Here is a 10,203-nt window from a genome sequence, read left to right as displayed (position 1 = left end):
TAAGATGATATCAACCCCATAAGATTCATTTCCAGCTTCTGAGTCCCAAAATTGTAAGAGAATAAATTTTTGTGGCTTCAAGCCTCTAAGTCTGTGGAGCAATAGCAAACGAGTACACCCCACTGTGCCTCAAGTTTCTCACTTGTAAATTGGGAATCTCAGCAAATTTAGCTGACCTGTGAGGCCCCATCTAACTCTCTTTTTCATATTTGCATTCTATAATTATACTTTTGGGCTAGGCAGAATAAGTATCTATCAGCTGGCTTTTTTAGACATTCAGAAATCGAGGTGCAATGAAGTAAAATAAGGACACACAGCTCTGGCCAAGGCAAATCAGAACCCAGTCACTCATCACTTCAGTTTTGTTAGATTACAAAGACGTAGAAGAGGTCTCTCTTGCTTATATTTTATGTGGATATAGAACAATTTGAGCCTATCCCAGTGGCATCAGCATCATGAGATGACAGCTCAAGGCCAGACCAAGGAAAGACTTGAAAGTCAGAGTCAAGGTGATGAACAGCAGCTCTTCCCAACAGGCAGTGAGCATTAGAACCAATTATCAAGTTTATAAACAGCCAAAAAGTTTCACAGTCTCCCAACGTGGCAGAGACACTTGCAGAGTCAGAATTACTATTTCAGAATTAAAGTACTATCAGGACTTTTCCCCCCACTTATATAGGGGCTTTTCATCTGAAGATCTTGATGTCCATTTCTACCTAATGAGAACCTAGAATTTTCAATCTTCACCTGAGAAAAGAGAAAGAAAACATCAGAGGAGAGAGAGGAACAAAAATTCCCACCCTTATATATAGGTTCCTTAAACAACTGTGTTCTAAAAGCCTGCACAGCAGTGAAAAGGACTATGTTGAGTTCTTTTAATAGGGTCATTGTTAATTCACTCTTTTTTCATTAGAGCAGCAAATATTTGTCTACTTTATAAAGGTGTATCTACTTTATATGAGGCACTGTTCTAGGCACTTGTGATACATTTGTGAATACAAGTGGCAACCCCTCTCATCCACATGGGCCACACATTCTCAGGATGTCTGATAGAGAATGGCATTACTGACGGCAGAAAAGCTGATGGCTGTGGAATTAGAGGGCTTCCTTGGGCTCATTCCTGGGAAGTGAGTCACATTGTCAACCTATGTCTCCAGCAGCCATTCCTCCTTCCCGACTGTATTGCAAATATATTCTTACATTTTCTGTGTATTATGATCTTTTGACATCATAAAAAAATCTTTTGAGTCAGGGAGAGACTGCCCCCTGATTAGGGGCTAGCCAATTCTTAGAGGTAACAAAGGCCCAGCCTGAAGCACGTTTTTTTTTGTTTTTTGTTTTTTGTTTTTTTTTTTTTCTTTGAGACAGAGTCTCACTCTGTTGCCAGGCTATAGTGCAGTGGAGTGATCTCGGCTCACTGCAACCTCTGCCTCCTGGGTTCAAACGATTCTCCTGCCTCAGCCTCCCAAGTAGCTGGGACTATAAGCACATGCCACCACGTCCAGCTAATTTTTTTGTATTTTTAGTAGAGACAGGGTTTCACCATGTTGTCCAGGATGGTCTTGATCTCTTGACCTTGTGATCCACCCATCGTGGGCTCCCAAAGTGCTAGGATTACAGACGTGAGCCACCGTGCCCGGCCTGTTTTTGTTTTTGTTTTTTTTGAGAGAGGGTCTCACTCTGTTGCCCAGAGTGGAGTGCAGTGGTATGAACATGGCTTAATGCAGCCCTGCCCTGGGCTCAAGCCATCTTCCAACCTCAGCCTCCTGGGTAGCTGGGACCACAGACATGCACCACTACACTAAGCAAATTAAAAAAAAAAAAATTGGGGTAGAAACAGGTACTCGTCTTGTTGTCCAGGCTGGTCTCGAACTCCTAGGCTCAAGTGATTCTTCCACCTTGGCCTCCCAAAGTGCTGGGATTCCCACGCCTGGCCTTAGAGCATTTGATTAGCAAACTAACCAACCAGACCCCTCCCTCATCTGACCCATACACTCCAGGAGACAATGTCTCTCTGCTTTCATCACTCCAGAGCCAGGTGACAGGCAACTAGGGACCATCCCTATGGCCTAGAGCCCACTGAAATTCTTCAAACTAGCCAATCCTAAACTATTCACTCTGCCCCGCCTTGCTTTTTCCACAGAAACCCCAAGGAAGGCTCTGGCCTAAACCTTGCCCTCACTCCTGTCTCTGGCTCCTGACCATGCTGGCGTCTTCCCATGTGGCCCTGCAAGGCATGCTGTGCTTCCTGTCTCCAGGATCTGTGAGTATAATAAACTTTGTTTTCCTGAGCCTCTCCTGTGTCCGTGTTGTGGCCACACTGACTCAGTATTGCACAAAAGAACACAAAACAGCCACTTACCAAGCCCTCATCTCATTTAGTGGATGAACACAGGGCCCAGCAGGTGAGGCTGGAGCTTGTGGAGTCAGATCCTGTGGTTCCGGTTTTGGCTTGGTCACCCCCTAGCTGTGTGACCTCAGGAAAGTCACTTTCAGCCTCTCAGAGTCTCAGTTCTCTCAGCTATAAAATGGAGGTGATAATGATGACTTTGTGTTGCTGCCGTGAGGGTTGAAGAATGGAAAGCGCCAGGCCCAGAGTAGCTATGAGTCTCTCTCCTGTTCTCGCCCCAGTTATTCTGTGAGTTGCAGAATAGTGTGATTCTATTATAGTTAAAAATTAAATATATATGTTCATATGTATGTATCTACATGCAAAAAAATGGCCTCAAAGGATATTTATAGCAATGAATAATATGGTGGCCTTCCTAGCCTCCATTCCAACTATAGCCCATCACGTAGTAGCCATTTATTTGGTTTGGGTGGAACTGACCCCTTATTCTTCAGAGGTTTGGTCCTATTCTTGGAACCAATTAGGATAATCCCATCCTTTTTGCCACAGAGATTGATTCAGGAATGGGAACTTCTCCAGTTGTTACTTGGCATTCCCCAGGCCTTAATGATTGGCTCGTAAGTAGGCATATAACCAAATTTGATCCAGTCAGAATGAAGCCTAGGACTTTCACTCCATGGTTGTTGAGCTTCTCTCTTTCCTCTCTTCCTTTTCTTTCCCTGCCTACCCACTTCTCTCTGATAAAATATGTAGCCCTGTTGTCAGCTGTGTTACAACCTAAAGTGAGCCAGCTTCAGGATGCAGCTGATGTCTTGGAAGGCAGAGCAAGGAGACAGAAAGAAACAGAGTCTTTGATGACATAGTTGAGTGACTGAATTAAACAAATCCCAAAGCCTGCCCAAACTCTGGACTTTCAAACTCTCCTTACATTTTCTGTTTAAAGTATTCAAAATGAAATGGTCAATGTGGCATTGTTTGTAATAGCAAAACACTGGAAACAAACCTTCATTCACTCAGAAAGTGATTAAATTATGAAAGGCAATACATTGTTTTACTGTTTTGTCCACTTTGAATTGAGCTTTTCCTTACTGGTAACATATTTTGAACTGATAAATGCACCAAACTGTAACAAGCTTTTAACTGTGGGAATGGTGGTGGTGAAAATAGGGAGTGGGCAGAGGGTTGATAGGGAAACTCTTTCACTTTCTACAGTTTTATACTTCTGGTAAGTTTCAACTTTTTTTTTTTTTTTGAGATGGAGTCTCAGGCTGGAGTGCAGTGGTGCGATCTTGACTCGTTGCAACCTCTGCCTCTTGGGTTCAAGTGATTCTCCTGCCTCAGCCTACTGAGTAGCTGGGACTACAGGCGAGTGCCACCACACCCAGCTAATTTTTGTATTTTTAGTAGAGACGGGGTTTCACCATGTTGGCCAAGATGGTCTCGATCTCTTGACCTTGTGATCTGCCCACCCTGGCCTCCCAAAGTGCTGGGGCCACAGGTGTCAGCCACTGCATCCAGCCAAGTTTTAACTTTTACAATGAGCATACATTGCTTTCTTTTGGAATTAAAAACTTTTTTTAAGTAAATGGAGAGTAATATATATAAGACACTTTTTGTAAAATAGTTTGTGTCAAAGCAATGTTGGAAATATTTTCAGTGTTGGGTGGGAGGCGGTTAGTGCATGGAGGGGCCAAAGGAGACACTTGTGGGGTATGGATTATATTCTGTTTATTGAAATGTTTCCATGTGTGTTCACTTGGTGAACTCTTGTTGAGTGTAACCTTAAGATCTGTGTGCCCTTCTACATGTGGGTTAAACTTCAATAAAATGTTTCTATAAAAATATTGCAGGATTTTAGGAGGGGCTAAGACACGTGTCAGGTTTGAAATCATGTCATCTCAACAGCATCTGCCACATTGTACATACGAGACGGGAAGGGAAGATTGTACGTCATCTTTAGGAGGATGATATAAAGTTGCATTTTTTTTTTTTTCAGAAAGTTCACCCATCTTAGTAGTTTCAAAGCTAGAACAGAAGTTTCTCTTTATTTTTCTACTGATGGAGGGGGAAGGAAGGAGGCCTAGGAGGGAGATGCAATCTCTGGGAACTGCTTCAGTGTCTGGATGTGAAGTCGGTCACAAATGACATGGTCAGCTCAATTATCTAAGGCTTAAAGGGAGCAGCTAAGCATTTACTCATTTGTTCCTTCAACAATCTTTTCTTTTTTCTGGGCACTTACACTCTGCCTGCATTCTGGTAAATGCCTCAAACACTAGGATGAATAGGCTATGTTCTTGCCTCAAGAAAATTTCCATCATGCAGAAAGAAATTGGTATATTAACAAAATTAGAGAAATACAGTGTTATAAGGGCTGCAATGGAAGTATGCAGAGTATCAACAGAGAGAGAGAGAGAGAGAGAGAGAGAGAGAGAGAGGGAGAGAGAGAGAGAGAGAGAGAGGGAAAAATCAGAGCCCGTTAGTGGGTGGTGTTTCAGGAGGCAGCGATCTAAGGGGTGTTAAGAAGGTGGAGTTATCAGATGTTGGTTACCTGCGGCTTGTAAGGCGTGAGGAAGAGTGAAGTCAAGGGGAGGTATTTCTCAGATTCTGGCTTGAGATGATATGGTGGATGATGCTGAAATTCTCCAATAAAGGGAGGTTGAAGATGCATAGATTTTGGGGTTCTTTTAGACAAATTGGATTTGGGGAGTGGGCTGGCTCAGCAGGAGATGTTCAAGGACAGTTGGATTGTGGGTCTGGGTCAGGAGGCTAGAGGGGTAGGAAGAAAATCATGGAGAGTAGATGCCATAATTTTTTTTTGAAATGTGAGCAGGAGAAAATGAAACAATTTTTTGAGCATATGTAACTCCCTTTTCCCATATCAGATTCAGCTAACTTAGTTCTTTATTTTTTTTTAGCCCCTTACTCCTCCATGTTTTTGACATTTCCCATGAAGCTGAGTTGACTCATTAGTTTTGCCTTGCCAGTAGCCCCTAGCAACCTCTGACCAGTTTCAGTTCAAACTGTTTAGCCTGGGAAGACCTATCCCTCCCAATATATCGGTCATTCTGGATGAAAATTTTTATCAATAGTTTTATTGTAAGATAATACACAGATACTAAAAATCACAAAAATCAAATGCATGGCTTAATAAATAATTATAAGCAAGTACCACCCAAATCAACAAATACAACTCTCCTAGACACCCCAGAAATTCTTCAATATGCCCCATCCAAATCCTTTTCTTCCTCCACAATTAAGCATTACTTGGAGAAAATTGTGATTTGTACACTTAAAGTTTTAGCTTATTTTATTGCAGAATCCTTCATGCCCACCATTGCCTTTTCCTGGGATGCCCTTCCACCCTTGCAAGTCAGTGTTAGAACTCACCTCTGTAAAGCATTTCCAGATTACAGGTGTTGAATGCCCACTATGTGTAGTCAGTGTACTAAGGAATCCAAGAAAAGAATGTGTCTCAGAACCTTCTCCCTCTCCTTCTGCATTACTAGCTATGTTTACTTTATTTGATTTTTTTCCCTTTTGTTAATTTTGTCCTGACATCCTTTTCTTCCTGACTCTATTATAGATGATTTCAAAGTAGAAACAAAACATCCTGCTCGTGTTTTCCAGATCCTTGCCATTCAGAGGCTGATCCATACACCTGCAGCACTAGCATCACCAGGGAGCTTGTTAGAATTGCAGAAAATTGGACCCCGCACCAGACCTATGGAATTAAAATCTGCATTTTACCAAGATTGCTAGGTGATTCTTGTGTACTTTCGAGTTAAGAAGCCCTGTCCTTGAGCAGGGCTTTCATGTGCTTTGCTGTACATTGGAATCACTTGGAGATCTTTCAGAAACATTTAACCTGGGTCCCACCCCAGAGATTCTGAGCAATTGGTCAAGGGTGGGTTGGTTTGAACATCAAGATTTTTAAAAGCATCCTGATAAGTTGACTAACAGTTTCAATTCCCTAGGACTGAGAGAATTTTCCAAGGCATGGAATTTTCGGTGCTAAAACCAGGAATGTCTCTAGCCAACCAGGGAGAGTTTGTGGCCCTATCCCTGGTGATTGTAAAGTTGAGACCCACTGCTGATGAGAATGCACAGCAAAGGCTGGTAATGCAGAGCTATGCCATTCTGTTGAGACCGCAAGTCCCTTAAAGGCTGAAAGGGCATTTAAACATTCTTTTTGTATGTATATTTTCCAAATGAAGCTGCTTAATAATGCCATAACTAACATGATATTTCTCTAAGTGTTCTGTAGTCATACCTCAAGTTTATACATTTTTTCATGGGAAAGGGAGTTAATAAATTTAACATTCACACCTTCTGGCATGTGGACATACACACACTTCCCTCTTTTCAAGTGAAGATCTTAGAGCCTCTCCTATAACTGCTGTTGGAGTTGACCTTGGCAGCCAGCTTAGATATGCCAGTACTGGACAGGTCCTCACTCAGCCCCAGCCCTGGAGTCCATGTCTGCAAGAATACCACACCCTAGCTCTTGAGTGTTGCTTATGTTTCTTCAAGACATGCAAAAGATGAATAAGTTTATATTTGGTTTTCCAAAGTCCATACAAGAAATGAAGTAAAGCAACTATATACCTTTTTTTGGGGGGGACAGAGTCTTGCTCTGTCGCCCAGGCTGGAGTGCAGTGGTGCAATCTTGGTTCATTGCAACCTCTGCCTCCTTGGTTCAAGCAATTTTCTGCCTCAACCCCCTGAAAACCCGGGATTATAGGCACCCACCATTATACCCAGCTAATTTTTGTGTTTTTAGTAGAGATGAGGTTTCACCACCTTGGCCAGGCTGATCTTGAACTCTTGACCTCATGATCCACCCACCTCAGCCTCCCAAAGTGCTGGGATTACAGGTGTAAGCCACTGTGCCTGGCCAAAGCAACTGTATACCTTAATCTGAAGTCTCATGGAGCTGTATCAGGTGCAGAAGCCATGTTCTTGGCCATCTGTAGATTCTTCCATAGAGTCTGTGCATGGTAGTGGATAAAAGCAGACCTCAGGAATGAGGCTCATTTCCTTATCTTTATAACAGGGATACTAATAATACTATATCTGATTTATAAGACTGTGAGAACTATGTGATTTATTTTGTGCAGTTTCATCAGAACACTCATGACCCTTAGCAAGTGGCTCCACCAGAGATAACTGTGATGTTTATTCCCAGAGGAGGCTCTTATGTCTAATGTGTTTCCTTTGACTTCTTGGTCTTTCGTCTCTTTCCCATGTATATTCCTGAAATTGGGGCTCTGGGGTCATTTACTAAAAATGTTAAAAAATAGATAAGAACAAAAAAAGATACCACTCGATTTCTTATAGTCTTTCAGTTGCCAGGTTTTATGCCCATGTGCTCTTATCCATATATGAGTTTCTTTTATTTTTTAAACTTTTATTTTAGGTTTCAGGGTACATGTGAAGGTTTTTTAAAAACATAGGTAAACATGTATCACCAGGGATGTTGTACAGATTATTTCATCATGCAGGTATTAAGCACAGTACCCAATAGCTATTTTTTCTGCAGCTGGGCACAGTGGCTCACGCCTGTAATCCCAACACTTTGGGAGGCTGAGGCGGGCAGATCACTTGAGGTCAGGAGTTCAAGACCAGCCTGGCGACATGGTGAAACTCAGTTTCAACTAAAAACACAAAAATTAGCTGGGTGTGGTAGCGGGCACCTGTAATCCCAGCTACTCGGGAGGCTGAAGCATGAGAATTGCTTGAACCCAGGAGGCAAAGGTTGCAGTGAGCCATGATCATGCCACTACATTCCAGCCTGGGTAACAGACCAAGACTCTGTCTCAAAAAAAAAAAAAGTTACCTTTTCTACTTCTCTCCTTCTTACTCTCCCCTCCCTTTTACTCTCCCCTCTCAAGTAGACCCCACCAACTGTGTCTGTTGTTTCCTTCTTTGTATTCATAAGTTCTTATCATTTAACTCCCACTTATAAGTGAGACATGCAGTGTTTGGTTTTGTTTCTTTATTAGTTTGCTAAGGATGATAGCCTCCAGCTTCATGTTCCTGCAAAAGACATGATCTTTTTTATGGCTGCATAGTACTCCATGGTATATTTGTACCACATTTTCTTTATTTAGTCTGTCATTGCCATGCATTTAGGTTGACCCCATGTCTTTGCTATCGTGAATAGTGCTGCAATGAACATTCCCGTGCATGTGTTTTATGGTAGAATGATTTATATTCTTCTGGGTATATTCCCAGTAATAGGATTACTGGGTCAAATGGTAGTTCTACTTTTAGCTCTTTGGTTTTTTTTTTTTTCCCTTTAGACCAAATCTTGCTCTGTCATCCAGGCTGGAGTCCAGAAGTACGATCTCAGCTCAGTGCAACCTCCACCTCTGGAGTTTAGCGATCTTCCTGCCTCAGCCTCCTGAGTAGCTGGGATCATGGTGGATAAGCTTTTTGATGTGCTGTTGCAATTGATTTGCCGGTATTTTATTGAAGATTTTTGCATCTATGTTCATCATGGATATTGGCCTGAAGTTTTCTTTTTTTGTTGAGTCTCTGCTGCGTTTTGGTGTCACGATGATGTTGGTCTCATAAAATGATTTGGGAAGGATTCACTGTTTTTGAAAGGTTTGGAATAGTTTCAGAAGGAGTGGTACCAACTTCTATTTGTATGTCTTGTAGAATTTGGCTGTGAACCCATCTGGACCTGGGCTTTTTTTGGTTGTACGCTATTAATTGCTGCCTCAACTTCAGCCCTTATTATTGGTCTAGTCAGGGTTTTAACTTCTTCCTGGTTTAGGCTTGGGAGGGTGCAGTGTCCAGGAATTTATCCATTTCTTCCTGGTTTATTGGTTTGTGTGCATAGAGTTGTTTGTAGTAGTCGCTGATGTTCGTTTGTATTTCTGTGGAATTGGTGGTGATATCCCCTTTATCATTTTTGATTGTGTCTATTTGATTATTCTCTTTTCTTTTTTATTAATCTGGCTAGCAGTCTATTTTGTTGATCTTTTCAAAAAATCAGCTCCTGTATTTATTGATTTTTTGAAGTTTTTTGTGCCTTTATCTCCTTCAGTTCTGCTCTGACCTTAGTTATTTCTTGTCTTCTGGTAGCTTTCGAGTTTTTGTTTTTTTTTTTTGATCTTGCTCCTCTAGCTCTTTCAATTTTGATGATAGGGTGTCAATTTTAGATTTTTCCTTGCTTCTCATGTGGGCATTTATTGCTATATATTTTCCTCTAGGGACTGCTTTAAATGTATCCCAGAGATTCTGGTACATTGTGTCTTCATTATTGTTGGTTTTGAAGAACATCTTTATTTCTGCCTTCATTTCATTGTTTATCCAGTCAACATTCAAGAGCCAGTTGTACTGTTTCCATGAAGTTGTGTGGTTCTGAGTTAGTTTCTCAATTCTGAGTTCTAATTTGATTGCACTGTGGTCTGAGAGACTGTTATGGTTTCTGTTCTTTTGCATTTGCTGAGGAGTGATTTACTTCCAATTATGTGGTCAATTTTAGAGTAGGTGTGATGTGGTGCTGAGAAGAATGTATATTCTGTGGATTTGGGGTGGAGAGTTCTGTATATGTCTTAGGTTTGCTTGATCCAGGTCTGAGTTCAAGTCCTGGATATCCTTGTTAATTTTCTGTATCATTGATCTGTCTAATATTGACAGTGGAGTGTTAAAGTCTCCCACTATTATTGTGTGGGAGTCTAAGTCTCTTTGTAGGTCATTAAGAACTTGCTTTATGTATCTGGGTGCTTCTATATTGGGTGCGTATATATTTAGGTTCATTAGCTTTTCTTGTTACATTGATCCTTTTACCATTATGTAATGCTCTTCTTTGTCTCTTTTAATATTTGTTGGTTTAAAGTCTA

The sequence above is a fragment of the Sapajus apella genome, unplaced genomic scaffold, assembly GCF_009761245.1.
Source record: "Sapajus apella isolate SASKATOON/1434 unplaced genomic scaffold, GSC_monkey_1.0 scaffold72, whole genome shotgun sequence".
NCBI lineage: Eukaryota > Metazoa > Chordata > Mammalia > Primates > Cebidae > Sapajus > Sapajus apella.
The sequence above is the reverse complement of the archived record's forward strand: the minus strand, read 5'-3'. Positions refer to the sequence as shown.